The sequence below is a fragment of the Macrotis lagotis genome, chromosome 4 (genome assembly GCF_037893015.1).
Source record: "Macrotis lagotis isolate mMagLag1 chromosome 4, bilby.v1.9.chrom.fasta, whole genome shotgun sequence".
Classification (NCBI taxonomy): domain Eukaryota; kingdom Metazoa; phylum Chordata; class Mammalia; order Peramelemorphia; family Peramelidae; genus Macrotis; species Macrotis lagotis.
In genome coordinates, this window is record NC_133661.1 from 180,712,894 (window position 1) to 180,730,962 (window position 18,069).

General features: G+C 36.1%; 1 long non-coding RNA gene across 2 annotated transcripts in view; it reads right to left on the reverse strand.

The window, feature by feature from the left end:
* LOC141521827 (uncharacterized) overlaps positions 1-16,762 on the reverse strand; it is a 91,624-nt gene extending 74,862 nt beyond the window's left edge. The window contains exons 1-3 of one of the 2 annotated variants that reach the window (XR_012478070.1): positions 16,704-16,762; positions 16,155-16,205; positions 13,959-14,767 (exon numbers count right to left, since the gene is read on the reverse strand). This is a non-coding gene — a long non-coding RNA (uncharacterized LOC141521827). Of the gene's footprint in view, positions 1-13,958; positions 14,768-16,154; positions 16,206-16,703 lie in introns of those variants that run through there. The other variant, XR_012478069.1, reaches the window with a different exon arrangement.
* Between the last annotated feature and the right edge of the window lie 1,307 nt (positions 16,763-18,069).

An 18,069-nucleotide genomic window follows, 5' to 3' on the forward strand; every position in this document is an offset into this window, starting at 1 on the left:
GTGTGTGTGTGTATGTGTGTGCCTAAGGTCTTTTCCCCTTATCAACTAGGCTTTTTTAATCCCTAAACTAATCCTTTTAGTCATTGCAGACTAGCAGTGAAGCATCTTCCTGAGTTCAAATCCAGTCTCAATCACTTCTTAGCTATGTGACCCTGGGCAAGTCAATAAATCCTGTTTCCCTCAGTTTCTCATCTGTAAAATGACCTGGAGAAGCAAATGGCAAATCATTCCAGTATCTTTGCCAAGAAAGACCCAAATGAGTCCTTGGTCTTTTTAAGCTAAAATCTTCCTGATTACAGTTTGTCTGAGGCAATGACCATTCAGTGATTAGGGAAGGAGAGAAAGGAGAAAGGAAGGGAAGAAGGGAAGAAGAAGAAGAAGAAGAAGAAGAAGAAGAAGAAGAAAGGGAAAGAAGAAGAAGGAGGAAGGAAGGAAGGAAGGAAGGAAGGAAGGAAGGAAGGAAGGAAGGAAGGAAGGAAGGAAGGAAGGAAGGAAGGAAGGAAGGAAGGAAGGAAGGGAGGGAGGGAGGGAAGGAGAGAGGTAGAGCAGCATTGTCCAAATGGTCAGTTGCAGGGTGGGATGGGGAAAGGGGAGTACTGACCTCATGAGGAGGTAGTCTAGTAGGAAATTCATGGAATCTCATGTATTCTAACCTAACAATCCTTGAGGCTAAGAAATATCCATGTTTATGAGACTCAATCCTATGGTTCTCATGATGCTGAATTGTACTCTTGTCATTTCCATGAATGGAAATTCTCAGAAGTAGTAACTCTCCTTCATTTATGCAATTTATGGCTGCAGATGTAGAAGTCCATTATGACCCATATGCCAAAGAAAGTGAAATAAATACTTCTGTAACAAGTGGCATGACCAGCACATTAGACAAAACTGACAAGTCAGATATTTGTTTTGGGTCCCTTCCATCTCCCTTTCTGAATTGTTCTCCCTCACCTCCAGACCATCATGGTCATTTATATATTGATTACCCAAAAACTCAGTTCTGGCCTTATCTAGGCTGATTCTCCCCTTGTAGGGTCCTATACCCCTACTCATCATTCATCTTAAATGTTGAAGAGGTAAGTCAAACACAGGTTGGGTTAAGTGACTTCTGCTGTTTCTTACAATTCTGAAATTATGTTAGTCTGCTTTTTTTAAAAATAGACTGTTGAGTCTACCTGTTAAAAGTATAGAAAAAATTGAATCAATGCTTTGTAGTACCATGCAAAAACAGTCAACCAGAACAAATTCTCAGGGCATCTGCTGTGACTGTATTTCTGGAATATTAGTTAGGTATGTCTTGTTAGATTGAGTCATGAACTAGTGGCTAATTATAATCACCAAATGTCAGTTAGAGAACATGAGCTCTGATTGATGATCTGAGTGACAAACTTTATGCTGCTATAAAATATGGTTTGGTTTTTTATTTGTTTTTTTTAAATCCCTTTTATAGACTCTATCAACTTGATGGGTTATCCTGGGACCTCGATGAAGGGATTATAAACCAATAGGAGGGGAAATCATCTCTGTTTCATGCTATAGATCAGTCCTAATTCTCCAGTCTTTAAATTGAGACTCTGAATCTTCATCAAGCTGAACAGAAATGGAAAAAATTCTTCATGATGGTAGTCGAATTTAATTCAAAAGACATTTATTAAGACCTCTTAAGAACAGGACACTATTCTACTTCTTGGGGGTAATTTTTTTTAAATAAATAAAACATAATACCCAGTCCCAGAGTTTACAGTATGGTTACTATATGAACTTGGGCAAAGTACATCTCTTTGGCCTTAACCTCTTCATACTTAAAACATGAGAATTGAAACACATAGTCTATATGACTATTGTTATTTAGTCAATTTTCAGTTGTATCCAACTCTTTGTGACCTCATTTGGGGTTTTCTTGGCAAAGATACCATAGTAGATTAGCCATTTCCTTCTCTAGTTCATTTTAAAAGTTAAGAAACTGAGGCAGAATTAAGCGACTTGCCCAGAATCATATAGCTAGCAAGTGACTGAGAACAGATTTGAACTCCAGAAGAGGAGTCTTCCTGATTCCAGGCCACACACTCTATCCACTGGGCCACCTAGCTGCTATATGGCTGACTTCAGTGCAAAATTTTATGGTCTTCAATTGAATTACCAAACTTAACTTCAGAGTACTGGACTTGATTTCAGAGTGCTGGTGGTAAAGCAAAACTTTCTCTTCTCAGCAAAGAGAAAGTAGAATATAAGTGCAGAATGTTGCCAGACATGGTCTCTATGTTGATTCATTTAGTAGGGAAATAGGAGAAGGAATTATTTCCAAGGGATACTGCCATGTACAGATAATAACATGGGAGAGGAACAGATGCTAAAAGGAGTATGTCCTCCTACTGTCCCCAACTCCACAGTCAGAACAACTGGATCATACATGCAACAAGTTGCACCCTCTGATCCCAGTCCTCAAAATCCTCTTAGGATTCAAATTAATAATATTTTAGACAAAAGATTGATACAAAAACTAATAGGAAACAGTCCTATCTTTCATGAGGCAAGGTAGTAAGAAGTCTGGACCACTGATTTATGTCTGATTTGCCTAATAAGAAAAGAGAAATGAAGGGCAGGAACTCCAGAAGTTTTGTCATAGCAAATAAGTAGTTAGAGAGAGGGAGCAGTTCCCAGCCTCCAGGTCAGTTGAAGCTTAGCCTATATGCATCCTGGGGGTTGGGACCATAATCATCAAACTGCTTTACACCTGCTCACAGTTTTGCTTATCTATTCTTTATTACAAGGGACAATTCTGTAAGAACTAATGCTCATTGGGAAGTAATAGTGATGGACCCCCCCCATTCAAAAAAATTGTTATTGAATATTTTAATCCTATTATTTCAATCAATCAACAAGCTTTTATCAAACACTTGCCATATGTCAGCCCATATTAAGTGTTGGAGATAAAAATACATAAATGAAATAATCCCAACTCATAGGGAGCTTACATTCTTATGAAGGAGAGAAGTTCTCAGTTTTCACATCAACAAAATGATGGGGTTGGAAAAGATAACCTCTGAGTTTTGTAATCCAATGGACATAGATAATCATACACAAAATAAATAGAATAATAATAAAGCCAAAATACTTAAGTACATGGTAGTTAGGGAAAGGAAATGGCAAACTACTCCATTATCTTTGCCAAGAAAACCCTAAATGAAGTCACAAAGTGAAGATCAGATTGAAAAGTCTGAACAAGAAAAAAAGTCAAGGAAAGAGAACTCTAACAATTGAGGAGACGGGAAAAAAAAATTCCTTTAGAAAACAAAGTTTGACCTGGGTCTTCAAAGAGAGTAATAAGAATATAATCCAAATATGAGGGAAATAAAAGGAAGGAAGGAAGGAAGGAAGGAAGGAAGGAAGGAAGGAAGGAAGGAAGGAAGGAAGGAAGGAAGGAAGGAAGGAAGAGATAGAATATGGAATGCCAGTGTTGAAACATAGAGAGTCCAGGTTGGTTTATTATAGAGTGTGGGAGTATCTGAGAGAAATAGAATAGCTACATCCATGCAAATAACTGTAATGCAAATAAATGACTATATACAAAGAAATAGGCAAGAAGAGGGATCCCTTCCATCATCAAGGATCAGGGGAAGCTTCATAGAGGAGGTGTTCTGTGAAAGGTAGAATTTTAACAGGAGGAGATGGGAGAAGCACTCCTAATCAATTCAATTTAGAAAATAATCATTAGCAACCTAGTCTCCTAAGGGCTTTGTTATAGGAGGTTGAAGAGATACATAGGAAAGTTAGAAATGATTCCTGATCTCATAGAGTTGATTATGTACTAGGGATATAAGACACATGCACAAGAAACATGTGTAATGTGCTGTTGTTAACTGCTGTTGCTGCTGCTGCTGCTGCTGTTTATGAATGCAGTTTTGAAGCAAAAAGTCTATATTGTTTGTGAAATAGAGATTTTATCTTGTTATTTTTTTGTACTTGAAATTAAAGTGTCAATTTGGATCAATGTACAACATAGAAACAATGTAAAGACTGGCAAATTGCTTTCTGTGGGGGGGAAGTAAGATTGGGGCAAAAATTTTAAAACTCAAAATAAATAAAATCTTTAATTAAAACTAAAAAAAGAAATTAAAGTGTGAATAGATTTTACTGAATGCTGCTTTGAATAAGTAGTTTAAAAGATGATTCATGTAACTCGATTCTTGAATGTGTTGCTAATGAATACTTATTTTTAAAATTCCAGGATAAAAATAAATAATTTGGTACAGAGGACACTAACATTTGGGAGGAAATAGAAAAGGCTTCATGTAGAAGATGATGATAAAACAGTCATGCCATAAGATTTCTCAGGATTTTTATCTTTTGAACAAATTCCAATTCAGAAGACTTTACACTAAAAGAGCTAATTTTGAGTTTTCAGAATCGCAAAGTTTCCAGAAAATACTACAATGTCACATGCAAGTTTTATTGTTAAGTACTTTCAGTCGTATCTTCCTCCCCATGAGCCCATTTGGGGTTTCCTTGGCAAAGATACTGGAGTGGTTTGCCATTTTCTTCTCCAACTCATTTTACAGGTGAAGAACTGAAGCAAACAGGTTTAAATTATTTCCTCACATAGCTTGTTGAACTTGTCTTTCTGATTCCAGGACCAGTACTCAATTCACTGTGCCACCTTGCTGCCCCCACGTGCTCCTTAGTTTGAGGTAAAGAAGGATAAATTCTTAAAATCATTTTTAAAATCTTCTATCAGTTATAAGGATGGCCCAATTCACAACTATCTCCATCCTTCAAAAATTATTACATACATACATATCACTAGTGTCTAAAATTGTACTATTAAAGATATATTTCTTGAATTAAAGCATGTTTCTTTATTTCAATGAAGTATAAATAGCCCCTAGATTTCAATGAATTATAAATATCCCCAGAAGGGTTATATGTTAATCCTTTATCAGCTATAACATCCTGATTTAAATTATTTTGATCACTTTTCAGAAAACTTCTGACTTGATTTTTCTTTAAATAAAAAGATGGGGACAGACTTCAAGTTGAAAATCACTTCTTATAAATGTTCAGATCATAGAAAGCATATATATGCTATAATGAGAAGACCAAAAAATGGTCCAGAAACCATCTCATATAGAAAAGCACTATCTCCTTGACATGCAAGTCAAAAGATTCTGATCTAGAAGGGATCTTAAGGATCTAACCCTGCCATTTTAAATATGAGAAAGTCGATTGACTGTGACCTCTCACAGTCCATTTCCTCTCCTGGTGCTCGAGGAGCCAGCTGCCACCATGAATGACAGTAACCGTAAGAATCAGGAAGTTCATGACAAACAGACTTCTTCAGCAAAAACAGATGGTTATAGATGTCCTTCATCCATCCTGGCAAGGCCACAGTACCTAAGACTGAAATTCGAGAAAAACTAGCCAAGATGTATAAGACAACTCCAGATGTCATTTTTGTCTTTGGATTCAGAACCCATTTTGGTGGTAGCAAAACAACAGGCTTTGGCATGATTTATGATTCCCTTGACTATGCAAAGAAAAATGAATCAAAGCACGGACTTGCAAGGCATGGTCTGTATGAGAAGGAAAAGACATCAAGAAAGCAGTGAAAAGGGGCGATAAGGTGGTGCAGTAGATAGAGCACCGGCCCTGGACTCAAATCTGACCTCAGACTTAATAATTGCCTAGCTGTGTGGCCTTGGGCAAGCCACTTAACCCCATTTGCCTTGCAAAAAAAAAAAGAAAGCAGTGAAAGGAACGCAAGAATAGAATGAAGAAATTGAGGGGTACTGCAAAGGCAAATGTTGGTACTGGCAAAAAGGACTAAAAGACATTGTGGATGTTTATCTGTGAAGATAATTTGGATTTTTCATCAGAGCATAAAAAAACTATGTTAAAACTCTTGAAAATTAAATAAATTAATAAATAAATATGAGAAAGTCAAGGCAAAGAGAGGTTAAGTGACCTGCCCTATGTCATACAATTAGTAAGTACCTGATATGATTTTAAACCAGTTATTTCTGACTCCATGCCTAATACTCCCCTAAACCAAGCCACACATGGTAGCTAAGAATGATGACTTTTAGAATACAAATTCATTCATAAAATACTATGGAGAAGGACAGTGAAAGATACTGAGTAGTATCATTTCACAAAATAGCAAAAGGCAGGGAAAGAGGAAAGAAGAATGATAGCTCATACCAAGAATATTCCTGCTATAGGTGAAATTGCAAAGACAACAGAAAGGAAAATAGAAAAAATCTATTTCGATTTCTATATTGTATTTCTAATGTTCTATTCACACCATTGCTAATATTAGGATCACACTATTTGAAACTTAATATCTCAATGTTCAAAATGAGGAATTATACATGGCAATTAAGATGGCCAAGTCAGGGAAAGAGTTGAACTAGTACAGTATACACACAGGAAAAAAAAAGCTGTGTTGAGGCTAGAAACTTTTTAAGTTTATAAGTTAACAAACATCAAAAACACAAATATTTCAATATACAAAGAAAAACAGAAATGAGTATTGTTTATGGTACGAAGTTTTGTTACAGGTTTTTTTTTAGGTTTTTTTGCAAGGCAATGAGGATAAGTGGCTTGCCCAAGGCCACACAGCTGGGTAATTATTAAGTGTCTGAGGCCGAATTTGAACTCAGGTACTCCTGACTCCAGGGCCGGTGCTCTATATACCGTGCCACCTATCTGCAGCTTTTTTTAAATGAAGCTTATACAGTTTTGAAAACATTAAGAGATTGATTTTCATGATATCACAAAGAGGAGAAGATACTCGATAATTGGAAAAATTTTGGTTGTTATTATTTCCTTCTACAATAATAAAAAAGACATCAGCATTTTTAAGTCATATGCCTACTTTCTCATCTCTATGAAACTACCTCATCTTTATGAGACTAATCTACATACAGGAATGGTATTTTTTATTATTACTGATTATTATTTCTCTATATTTTTAATTGCCAATGTTTTGGTTTTTTTAAATAATCTCTCTCTCCTTATCACTTGGATACTTCCCTATTGCCTTCAAATATATTAAAGTCCCTCCTTTCACTTTAAAATTATATCTTACTCTCAATCTCTCTACCCTCAATCTTTTATTCTATATTTCTCTGCCCTTTCTTAGCCATATTCCTAGAAAAAGCTGTCTATATTCATTGTATTCACTTCCTGCCTCTCATTTCCCACTAAACCCTTTGCAATCTGACTTCTGACTTCATCACTCAATTGAAAATAAATTCTTTAGCATTACCACTGATATATTAATTGCTAATTCTCATGGAAGTCCATTGATTAAGTCCATCAGTACATATATTTTGGACAGACACTGAAGATAGATAATTATCTGAACCCAGAATTGAAAAAGAGGAAGAATGAACTAGATTGCATTTGGTAAAAGTTATTGTGCTCTTCCAGACTAAACTTTAAGAACTCAGGATTAATTACACAACAGTATGAGATATCAAAATAGAACTGTTTCTTTTAAAGACACTCAGTGATCATTTTTTAGGGATTCACAAAGAGGAAGATTCAAAAGAATGGAATAGATCACTAATTAGTACAATCACTTAAATGGGGGTAGGGGGAACAGGAGGCAAGACTTAGAAGACATCAGCAGTTACTGACACATAAACATATTTCTTCATCTATAAAAAATATTTCTAGGAATGACCTATGTATTCAATAAGGGTAACAGTGATGTTTAAAACATGAAAAAGAGTGAGGTAGATTTTTGCGGTTAAGTTCCTATAGGAGAGCACATTTTCATAATTACACAATTTATTTGAGAGCAATGGTGAATACAACATACTACTGTGCTTATTGTTTCTTGATAATAAAAAAGGTTTTATTTAATGGGACAAGGTACAATTCTCCCCCTACAAGATGCCACCCATGCATGTTAAGATCATATAAAAGTCCATGAGAGATGCTGCCACAGAGATAATTATATTCAACAATCCTATGACAATTAATATCAAATAAGGTATAAAACAGAGCGGTGTTTGTTTATCAAATAAGTTCTTCATCACCTTGGAGGATGTCCTTTACAAAGGACAAAGAAAAATGAGGAATTCTGAAGAACCTCCATTTTATGGAAGACATTGTAGTGATTGACTTAAGTCTTAAAACACTACAGGGTTCCTTTGTCATTCAAAGAAAATAGGTCTAGGGGCGGCTAGGTGGCACAGTGGATAAAGCACCAGCCCTGGAATCAGGAGTACCTGGGTTCAAATCTGGTCTCGGACACTTAATAATTACCTAGCTGTGTGGCCTTGAGCAAACCACAACCCCATTTGCCTTACAAAAATCTAAAAAACAAACAAAAAAATAACAAAGAAAAAAAGTCTAGCAAACCCCACAAGAAAATCCAAGTAGATCATGATATATATTTATCAGATTGTGATATCCAGTGGGATTTATATTCCCTTTAGAGAATTAATATGTTTGAATAGTTTGGATGGTCTCTATACATGAAAAATGAATTGGACTCATAAAAAAGAGGAAATTAGATTCCTCTTCTTAGAAAGAAGAGATTGGGCAGTATGACATTGGAGAATTTGTACAGTTTAAATGAGTCTAAGATTCTCCCTGATATAAAAACTCATCTATGCATATTCTCCCATTAATGCTTTACAACTCTGAAACATGGAATCATGATTACAGGATTAAAATTGTGGGTGAACCAAAATATAATACAAAGACATATGTTGTGTGTACATGGGTTGAAGCAGATAAATTATGGCTTGTATACAAGAAATAACCAAAAAAGACATCAAGTGCAGGTAAGACTCAAGAATAATTCCAACACTTAATCAAATAATGTCAATAAAAACTTATAAAGTGACTGCTTTATACATGACACACTGCAATGTGGCAGGCAAAATGCTAGGGGTTATTGATACAAAGAAAAGCAAAAATAGTCTCTGGCTTCAAAAAAGGAGCAAAATCTGATGATGACAAACAAAATAAATTAGGGAATCAAAACCAGAGAATCTTGAGGAGGTACCCACTATTAGGGAGGTGTGATTGGATGAAGTTAGAGCTAAGGAGACTGAAAAGTGGTCAGATTAGTAGGAGGAGATCCAGAAGAGAGAAGTATCCTGAAAATCCAGAGAGGAAAGAGTATCAAGAAGAGGATGATAGCAATGCTAAGGCTGCAGAGAAGTTAAGAATGATTAAGAAATAACTAGCAACTTTGGAGAGAGTGATTTCAGTTAAAAGATGAAGTTAGAAGCCAGTTTGCAGAGTCAAGAAGAGAGAAGGAGGACAGGAAGTGGAGGCAGAAATTGTAAATGGACTTCCCAAGAAGTTTAACCTCAAAAAAGGGGGAGAATTACAGGAAAATAACTAGCAAGAACGGATGGATCAAGTAAGCATTTGGGGGGAAATGAAGGAAATATAAGATTGCAAGTAGTAAGGAAACTGTCAATAGAAAAGAAAAAATTGAAAATTAGTGAAACTGGAGATGTTACGGGATTACTCTGTGGAAGAAAGGATAGAACATATGTATCACTTATGCATTTCTTAGCAGGATCACTATTTTATGTGAGACAAGGGAGAAAGAAGAAATGGTGGCAGAAAGTATCTGAGTGTTGTGAAATGAGGAAGGAATAAAATGGAGCTCTCAGTGAGTGATCTCAATTTTCTCAGTGAAATTTAAGACCAGGCTCTCAACTGAGAGGGGGAGAAGAGTCATGGGAGATTTTAGGAGAGAGAAAAAGGATTAGAAAAGTTGATGTGGTGGGATTGATGACTGAGGCATAAAAGGATTGCCTTGATGCAGTGAGTACCTAGTTTAAAATATGTAACACACATGTGTAGCTTTGTGTTTTGTGAAGTTTTATGATTTTTCTCCCACTCCTTTCAGTAGTATGGGAAAAGAAGGCAAATTGGCAGATAGTGTGAGAATTCCAAGGTTAAGGCTTTGCAGGGTAAAACTGGTAATAGCATAATGAGACAAGAGTATCACTGAAAAAGAGAATAATGTAGAATTGAATGATTTAGCAAGGTTTCAAGATTTGCAGCCAGGACATGGGGCAATTGCCTGGAAAAAATACTCAGGAGAAGAGTGATTGCAGATTTCCAATAATTCATCTCCCATGTTTATTGATGAGGAAACTATGACCATAGCAGTGAAATTACTTTATGTGGTCATGCATATAAGTCATATAGTCATATAAAAGTCATGTGTATAGTCAGTGGTTGAACCAGGATTCAGACCCTGTGCTGTTTCTACTTCATTATGCCATCTTTTCCAGATCCATGGAAGAATCAAAGAAGAATAGACAAGAGTAATAAATATAGAACTGCTCATTGGAAAATAATTTCAGTTGTCAATCTACCAAGGTGGTAGAGGAAGATAGGAAATAGACAATTCAAAATTTAAAATGCCTTTATAAATTTAATTAAAGAAAGGCCTTCTTTATAATTTTCATTTAAGGTTTTTGCATTCTAAGGGAAAGGGAGCTGCAGACTAGAACTTAAATGCTCACCTATTTACATTGCTTTTCCTCCCTTCCCCTTTAAAGGGAAAATATCAAGGAAGTGTACTGAAGGGCAAGCAAACATGGCATTATTTCAAATAACTGTGCAAACAGAGTTGCAAAGGATTTTGTATATCATCTAGCCCAACCTCCCACCAAGGGCAGAAAGACTGCTGAACAAACCTTCACTTGAATGAATTTTTCCAATAACAAAAAATTCATGCAATCACAAGAAATTGTTTTATTGGGAATCTGCTACTTTTTAAAAGTTCCCATGTTGAACTAAAATCTATCTTCTTGTAACTTCTAACCAAAAGTCATGGTTCTTGCCTTTAGGGTCAAAGTAAATCTAATTCCTCTTCCAGATAACAACCATTCAAACATTTGAAGACAGCTAAAGTATCTTCTTCAAGTCTTCTCTTCCTCAAGTTAAATATCCTCTTCTTCAACCATTCTTCATATTCAGTTTCTCTTCCACATGGGATGAGTAACATCCCTATGATCTGGAAAATCTGGGTAAAAATATTGGACCTCCTCATACCAGAGAAATCTTAATTATTGTGGCATTAAAAGATAAAATATGTTGCTATTTTACAATTATGTATGTATGTGCGTTTTATGCATTTCTGAGATTCTAAACTTTTTCCTATATTATCTGTTGGCCTCCATTGTCTTGAGTTACTGAAAAACTCACAAAAACATTCCCATTTAATTTCTTATGCCAACCTGTGATAAATCAAATCAACATGGGACTTGCTAAGCATTGGAGGAGACAAAGACAGGATAATGCTAGCCTTCAAGAAGCTTAATTTATACTGGAGAAAAGGCAATACTAGCATAGATAAGTAAATGGAGGGAGGGGAAATATATAGAAAGAAATGAAGACAAAATCATTGGCAGAAGAGTACTTGCAACTGAGAGGGCCCTATGAGACCACATGCACTATCCTGGCCACACTTGAACTGAGCATTTAAGGGAGATAAAGATTCCAAAGGCAGAGATGAAGAGGGATAACAGGCCAACTATAGAGGACACTGCTTACACAATAGCACGGGGGGGGGGGGGGGGAAACAAAGTATCATAAACAGGGGAAAAAAAGTTGGTCATTTTGTGGGAAATATTGTCCAGGAAATATGAATGTTTTAGTATGAAAAGATAAGTTGAAACCAGATTGGAGAGGGCTTTAAATGCCTAACAAAGGAATTATGAGCGGAGAAATTACAGGGTCAGATCTGTGTTTTAGGAATATTCATTTAGTATTTTTTGGAGGTTAGGTTGGAGAGGGAAGAAAGGGAACAATTTTGTTGATCTTGTTCAGTCCATCTAGTCCTGTCCAACTCTTGGTGATGCCATTGGAAGTTTTTCTAGGCAAAGATACTGAAGTGATTTCCTTCTCCGGCTCATTTTACATATAAGAAAACTGAGGCAAACATGACTGACTTGCTCAGGATCAGATAGTTAGGAAGTATCTGAGGTGCATGTGAGCAGATTCTAGGACCAGCACTTGGTCTACTGCTCCACCTAGTTGTCCAAGAATGAAGTTTGGGAGATCTATTTTAAAAAATTATTACAGGGGCAGCTAGCTGGCACAGTGGATAGAGCACTGGCCCTAGAGTCAGGAGTACCTGAGTTCAAAGCTGACCTCAGACACTTAATAATTACCTAGCTGTGTGGCCTTGGGCAAGCCACTTAACCCCATTGTCTTGCAAAAAAACCTAAAATTTAAAAAAAACTATTACAAAGATGCAGGCAGGAATGTGGAGGACCTTAGCTAGAGGAAGCATATAAGAGATATTAGAGAGTCAGTCTCTTCACAGTTCCAGACCCTTTCCTTGTGATTCATTCTACTATGTTAATGTCCCTTTTAAATCCAACACTCCTAACAGAATACAATACTTCAGATGTGGATTAATCAGTACAGAACACAAGCTGGGGGATACCTTCTTTGATCTGTATATTTTGTTACTCTCGAAGAAGTCCAAAAATATGTTGGCTATGCTGAAGTCATACTGCATACTATTGGCTCATATTTAAAACAGGAATGTGATTGAGGCAGTTTGTACTGAAGAGGTCAGGAAGAAAAGGAGAGGGAGAAGAGAGAAATGAAGAGAATTTTTAAATTTAAAATTTCTAGTATGAGCATTTACACCTCTGAAATTGGACAGTGTTACAAATCATGGCTTGATTTACTGTTTTGTGGTTGTCTACACTTAAGAAAGTGATAAGGGAAATGTTAACAAAATAGGTAATACTAAAAGTTCATTTTCAGAGAGCTTGTTGTTAAATATTTACCAAACATCCCTCCTAACACATACCAGCTTAAAACTGAAAATCCTAGGTCTATTTTGATGGATCATTATTAAACCAAATTTCCTTTGATATGTGCTTGTGCAAATTGGTTTTCTGAACCTATATTTAAGACTTCAGAGTTATCCTTATTAGTTGGGGTTCATCATTCCTTCCTGATGGGAACTTTTAGAATCTTGATCCTGTCAATTAACATAGTCTTTCTCAGCTTTATGTCATTGATAAATCTGTTAAGTATGCCCATTAGTTATTTATACAAATCAGTATTAGTCTAAAATTATGAACAGTACCAGTCTGAGAACAATCTTATGGCATACCACTAAAGGCTTTATTCCAAGGTTCACATCAATCTTTTAATTAAACTAGCTAAGAATCTACCCATATTTCTCATATTTCTCCTGGCCCATATTTCTCCTGACCTATCATGAAAAAACATGTAAACAGCTTCAAAAAAATCAAGATTACATGTAATAAGGGGCAGCTGGGTGGCACAACATAGAGAGCACAGGCCCTGGAGTCAGGAGGATCTGAGTTCAAATCCAACTTCAGACACTTAATAATTGCCTCACTGTGTGACCTTGGGCAAGACACTTAACCCTATTACCTTAAATAAATAAATAAATAATTTTAAAGATTATATGAAATAAGAAGACAAAATTTTAAAATGACATGGAACTCTAGGGAGGACCCAGTGCAATCCACTACATTTTATAGCAAATGGAACTAAATTACTTAGAAAGGGAATGTTTTATCCACAGTTACTAACTCATTAGTAGAAATATCATAGAAAGAATCCAAATCTCCTACACCAATGTTCTTTCCCCATATTATACTGTCACCTAAACCTGTAATAATTAAATTCCCTCAATATGTATATAAGTTCCTTAATTTAGTGATCCTATCAAAAAAAGTAAAAGAGATTAGTCTGATTAAACTAGTTCTTAAAAAAACTCTTAATGGTTTATGAGGACAAAGAATAGAAAGAGGAACCTGAATTGAATAATCAGTTACAAAATTATATTTGGAATTTGTATAGCGACCATGTCTATAATTTGAGTAATTCACTTATATTAATTACATATTTTATCTACTCAAATAAAAATTTTCCTTGGTTTTTGATTGATACTATAATTCTGAAATAAAATCCCTTAACTGACTATATTTGTTTATTTGTATATTTCCCAAGATATTGGAATCTCTAAAATATTTCTTAGTATGACATGTACTCCAGTGCTTTTCTAAAGATCCTGGAAGCCCATTGAGTTTTTGGTCATCCTGTCTATTCAATTTCTGCTGCCCTTTTCTTAAATGTGACCTTGTGTTATCTTGGGAGCAGTTGGTTTCTGTCAATTCTCTTTTGCTAATTATCACAGCAACATATCTTCAAGGTTGCCCTTTTCAAGGAAGTCAGCTTGGAGGCTGCCACTCCACTTACAATAATTTTCTTCTGTTGAATCTCTTCAAAACAATGTGATAGAAAAAATAATGTTATTTTCATTGAGTTTTAAAAGATTGGTTCAGTAAAATAAATCTCCATGATATAGAGCAATTGAAAATAAGATCAATCTGACAGTCAAAAGTCAGTTTGGGAAGTGTTAAAAAGAAATGCATTTGCATTACTTTTAGATAAAACACAGGTCACAAATTAAGATATAAAGGGATTTAAGAAGGACAATGACCAGAAGGGAAGGTCTGGGAGGAAAGGAAAGGTAAATAGAGGCTGTCATTCAGAAAGCAGAAAAATGAAGGAAAGACCATTAGAAATAGAAAGAGAGAGAGAGAGAGAGAGAGAGAGAGAGAGAGAGAGAGAGAGAGAGAGAGAGAGATTCTCTGACACAGAGAAAGATACTTATCTGAAGAGGCTGCAGGACTCTTCCATCTGTGAGAGAAGGCTGACAGATGGGAGGCATTAGAAGGATATGTTTCTGTAATGTCTTTCTTGCTTATTTATATTCCCGATTCTGCAACCAAAATCAAAGCAGGGTCCTTAAGCAAAGTACTTCCAATGACAGCAAAAAAGACTGGTGACTAGAGAGGAATTGACTAATTCAATTAGTGACCATTCATCAAGCATCTACTATAAGCTCAATAATTGCTGTAAGAGACAATGGAAGTATAATAGTTGGTCCCCATCTTTAAAAATTTGGATTGGAAAACAAGATAAGGTGCATAAAAATTATTTTTTAAAAAAGATAGCATCTGATCAAGTATATGGGGATAGACCTAAACAGATGGTCTAACCAATTCAGAGACTAAATACAGTGGAACCAAAAAGTTCCATAATAAAAGCAGCTAACCCGAAAGCCAATAATCAGTGGGATGAGCCAATTATACAGTTCCTTGGACAGAAATGGAAATGGAAACCATGAACATAAGATTGTCACTATTGTTGCTTGGCATATTAATACAGACAAAATAGACCCTAAAAACAGAGCCTCTGAAAATTGACTTTGGTAGATATACTTTCTTCCAAGACAATCTTCTGATTCCATACCTCAAATCTTTCATCATCCTGGGAGCCCCAGTTTATATATGCCCTGCTGCCTTTCCCAGTCTTGAACTACTATTTCCATGTCTTCTAGAAACCATTTGTCTAGGTCTCTTTCTCCCACCATCTTCTTTCCATGACTAGATCCTAGTTTTTGCACAAGGGCAAATTCAGTTGATCAAAAAAGTGAAAGAAATGGAAAAGAATATCAGAAGACATCAGACTAAATAATATGTAAATAGAAAAGATGATGGAGATATATGGAAGAGAGAGAGAGAAATGGTATTTGGGATAAGAAATAGAGAGAGAAATAGGGATAAGAAGAGAGAAATAGGGACAGGGAAAATGATAGAAAAAGGATAGAGAAAAAAGAGGGTGAGATAGAGAGGGGGGAGGGAGAGAAATAGAGATTATAGAGATAGAGATAGGAAAAGGAATAAGAAAAGAGGAAGGAGAAGAAGGAAAGGAAAGGGAGAGAGGAAAGAGAGGGAGAGAGAGAGAGTCTTACTTCTTTGAAAGGTTGGTACAGAGGTTCCCCATTAAAATCTTCCCATTAACGATTTTATATAAGGCCCTGTTAGTTCAAAAGTTCTTTTTCTAATGTTTGAGAGTCAAATTAAATATAGCACTGTTTCAGTTCAAATATGGCTCCCACTACTGGAAGAGTGTGTCCAAATAGTGTTCAATTGATAAAACCCACACTTGACCACAACCGAATTGGTACCAAGCACAAGAACCCTAATAAGGGTTTAGATTTAGAAATAGATTTGACTTTAGAGACATCAAATACAATCTCCTTATTTTGCAAAAGAGAAATTGAGCCTCAGCAAAGTGAAGAAAGTCATTCAGCATTATATTACCTAAATCTTCCTGACTTCAAGTTCTTCATTCTGTCCACCATAGCATGCAGCCTTTACGAAAAAAAGAATAGAATCGTGTTAAACGTGTGGTACAGATGTAAAGGAATTGATCTACCCAATCTAATTTAAGGCTAATTTAATATTTAACAACGTAGAAATGTAGTCATACTTACTGATACCTTTAAGATTTTAAAACAATTTTCTGATTGAGCCAAAAAAGGAAACAACCAGATTGACAGAACAAATTAACTATCCCTCTCCTAAGGTTTAAATAAAGTCATAGATAAATTTCTGCAGGTGAGTGTAAAGGAGATCACAAACTAAAGTGCCTATGGACACCTAGAAGGGGACATGAAGAATTTCTCTTCCCTCCACCCTTCAATGATCATGTTGTTGCTGTTATTGTTGTTGTTATTTGTCCTTCCTTCTGAAAGAGGACCATACATTAGAGATACTATACTATGACATGCAAGTGAACTGGATTTAAGTCAGGACTGGGAAAGGAGGGGGAGGGGAGGGGGGCTGGAATAGTCATGCAAAGTCACCAACCTCACTTTCTCCTCCAAAGCCTTCTGGGTCCGGTGTCCAGCTATGGATCAGGCTGCCTAGAGATGACCCAAGATACAGTGAGAGACCTTGGTCATTTTAAGTTTAGGGTCTTTAACAAGTCTCACAAGTAACACCCATTCAGTGATTAAGGCTAGGTAAGAAATAAGGCAAAGAATGACCTTTTTAACCTAGTCAAAAAAGAAATCAAACTGAGAGGGGAAGACCCTAAGAGTTTCTGATCAAAACAGAAACAAATTGCCATTTTCATTCACTCTAGGACAATCAGGACTCAAAGATATAGTCTGCACTGATCATATTAATGATGATGTTTGTCCTTCCTTCTCAAAGAAGACCATGACATCAGGGAGGTGATGCCATGACAAGCAAGTGGATTGGATTTGAGTGAAGGGGTGCTGTGCTAAGTCATCAATTTCACTTTCTCTTCCAGAGTTATCTGGATGACTGGAGATGGTGTTGGGTGTGAGACAATCAAGGTTAAGTGACTGGTCCAAGGTCATACATCTAAGTAAGTGTCTGAGATCAAATTTGAATTCAGGTCCTCCTGACCCCAGGGCTGGTGTTCTATCCACTGTATTGCCTAGCACTGATCATGTAGCTTTTAAGGAAAGTTATTCAACTAGTAGAGGCAGCTAAGTGGTATCATGAGCAGAGCACCAGACCTGGAGCTAGGAAAATTCAGTTTTCTGAGTTCAAATCTGGCTTCAGACTAGCTGTTTGATAAGTCATTTAGCCCAATTTACCCCCGTTTCCTGTAAGAAAAATGTTGAAGAAAAAAGTTGGAGAAAGAAGTGGCAAACTAGTATCTAAGCCAAGAAAATCCCAAATAGGGTCTTAAAGAAGAGGATACAATTGAAAGGATTGAACAGCAACAACTCAACTAGTAGGAGACCTTGCAACCAGTAACAAATAGACATACTCCAGGAAAAAAAGAAAGTTACCAGAAGAAGGAAGTAGCTTCAAAGACTGATTCTTGGCAGATTCTAGGAGCTCAGCTGAACAATAATACACTCAGCAGAGATGCTTAGTCATGAGGAGCTGTGTGATAACTCTACATGAAGAGAGAAAACTTCCAGTGCCTCCAATACCAAAAGTTATAAGTTGTCTTTATCGCAATATATCTTACATGTGTGTCCTGATATAATTATACACTAAATTTGAGTCCATTCTTCCCCATAAATTCTCCATTTTTCTTGAAGAGTTTGCAATCTGCTGGGGAGGGCTAGAAGGGGAATGTTTTGTAGCTACTATTATTACCATGTCCTCTGAGTAAATGACTTTTACTAAATCAATGAATTGTGCCTCTTGACATATTGTTAATAGGAAGTAAAAATAGAAATAGATATAT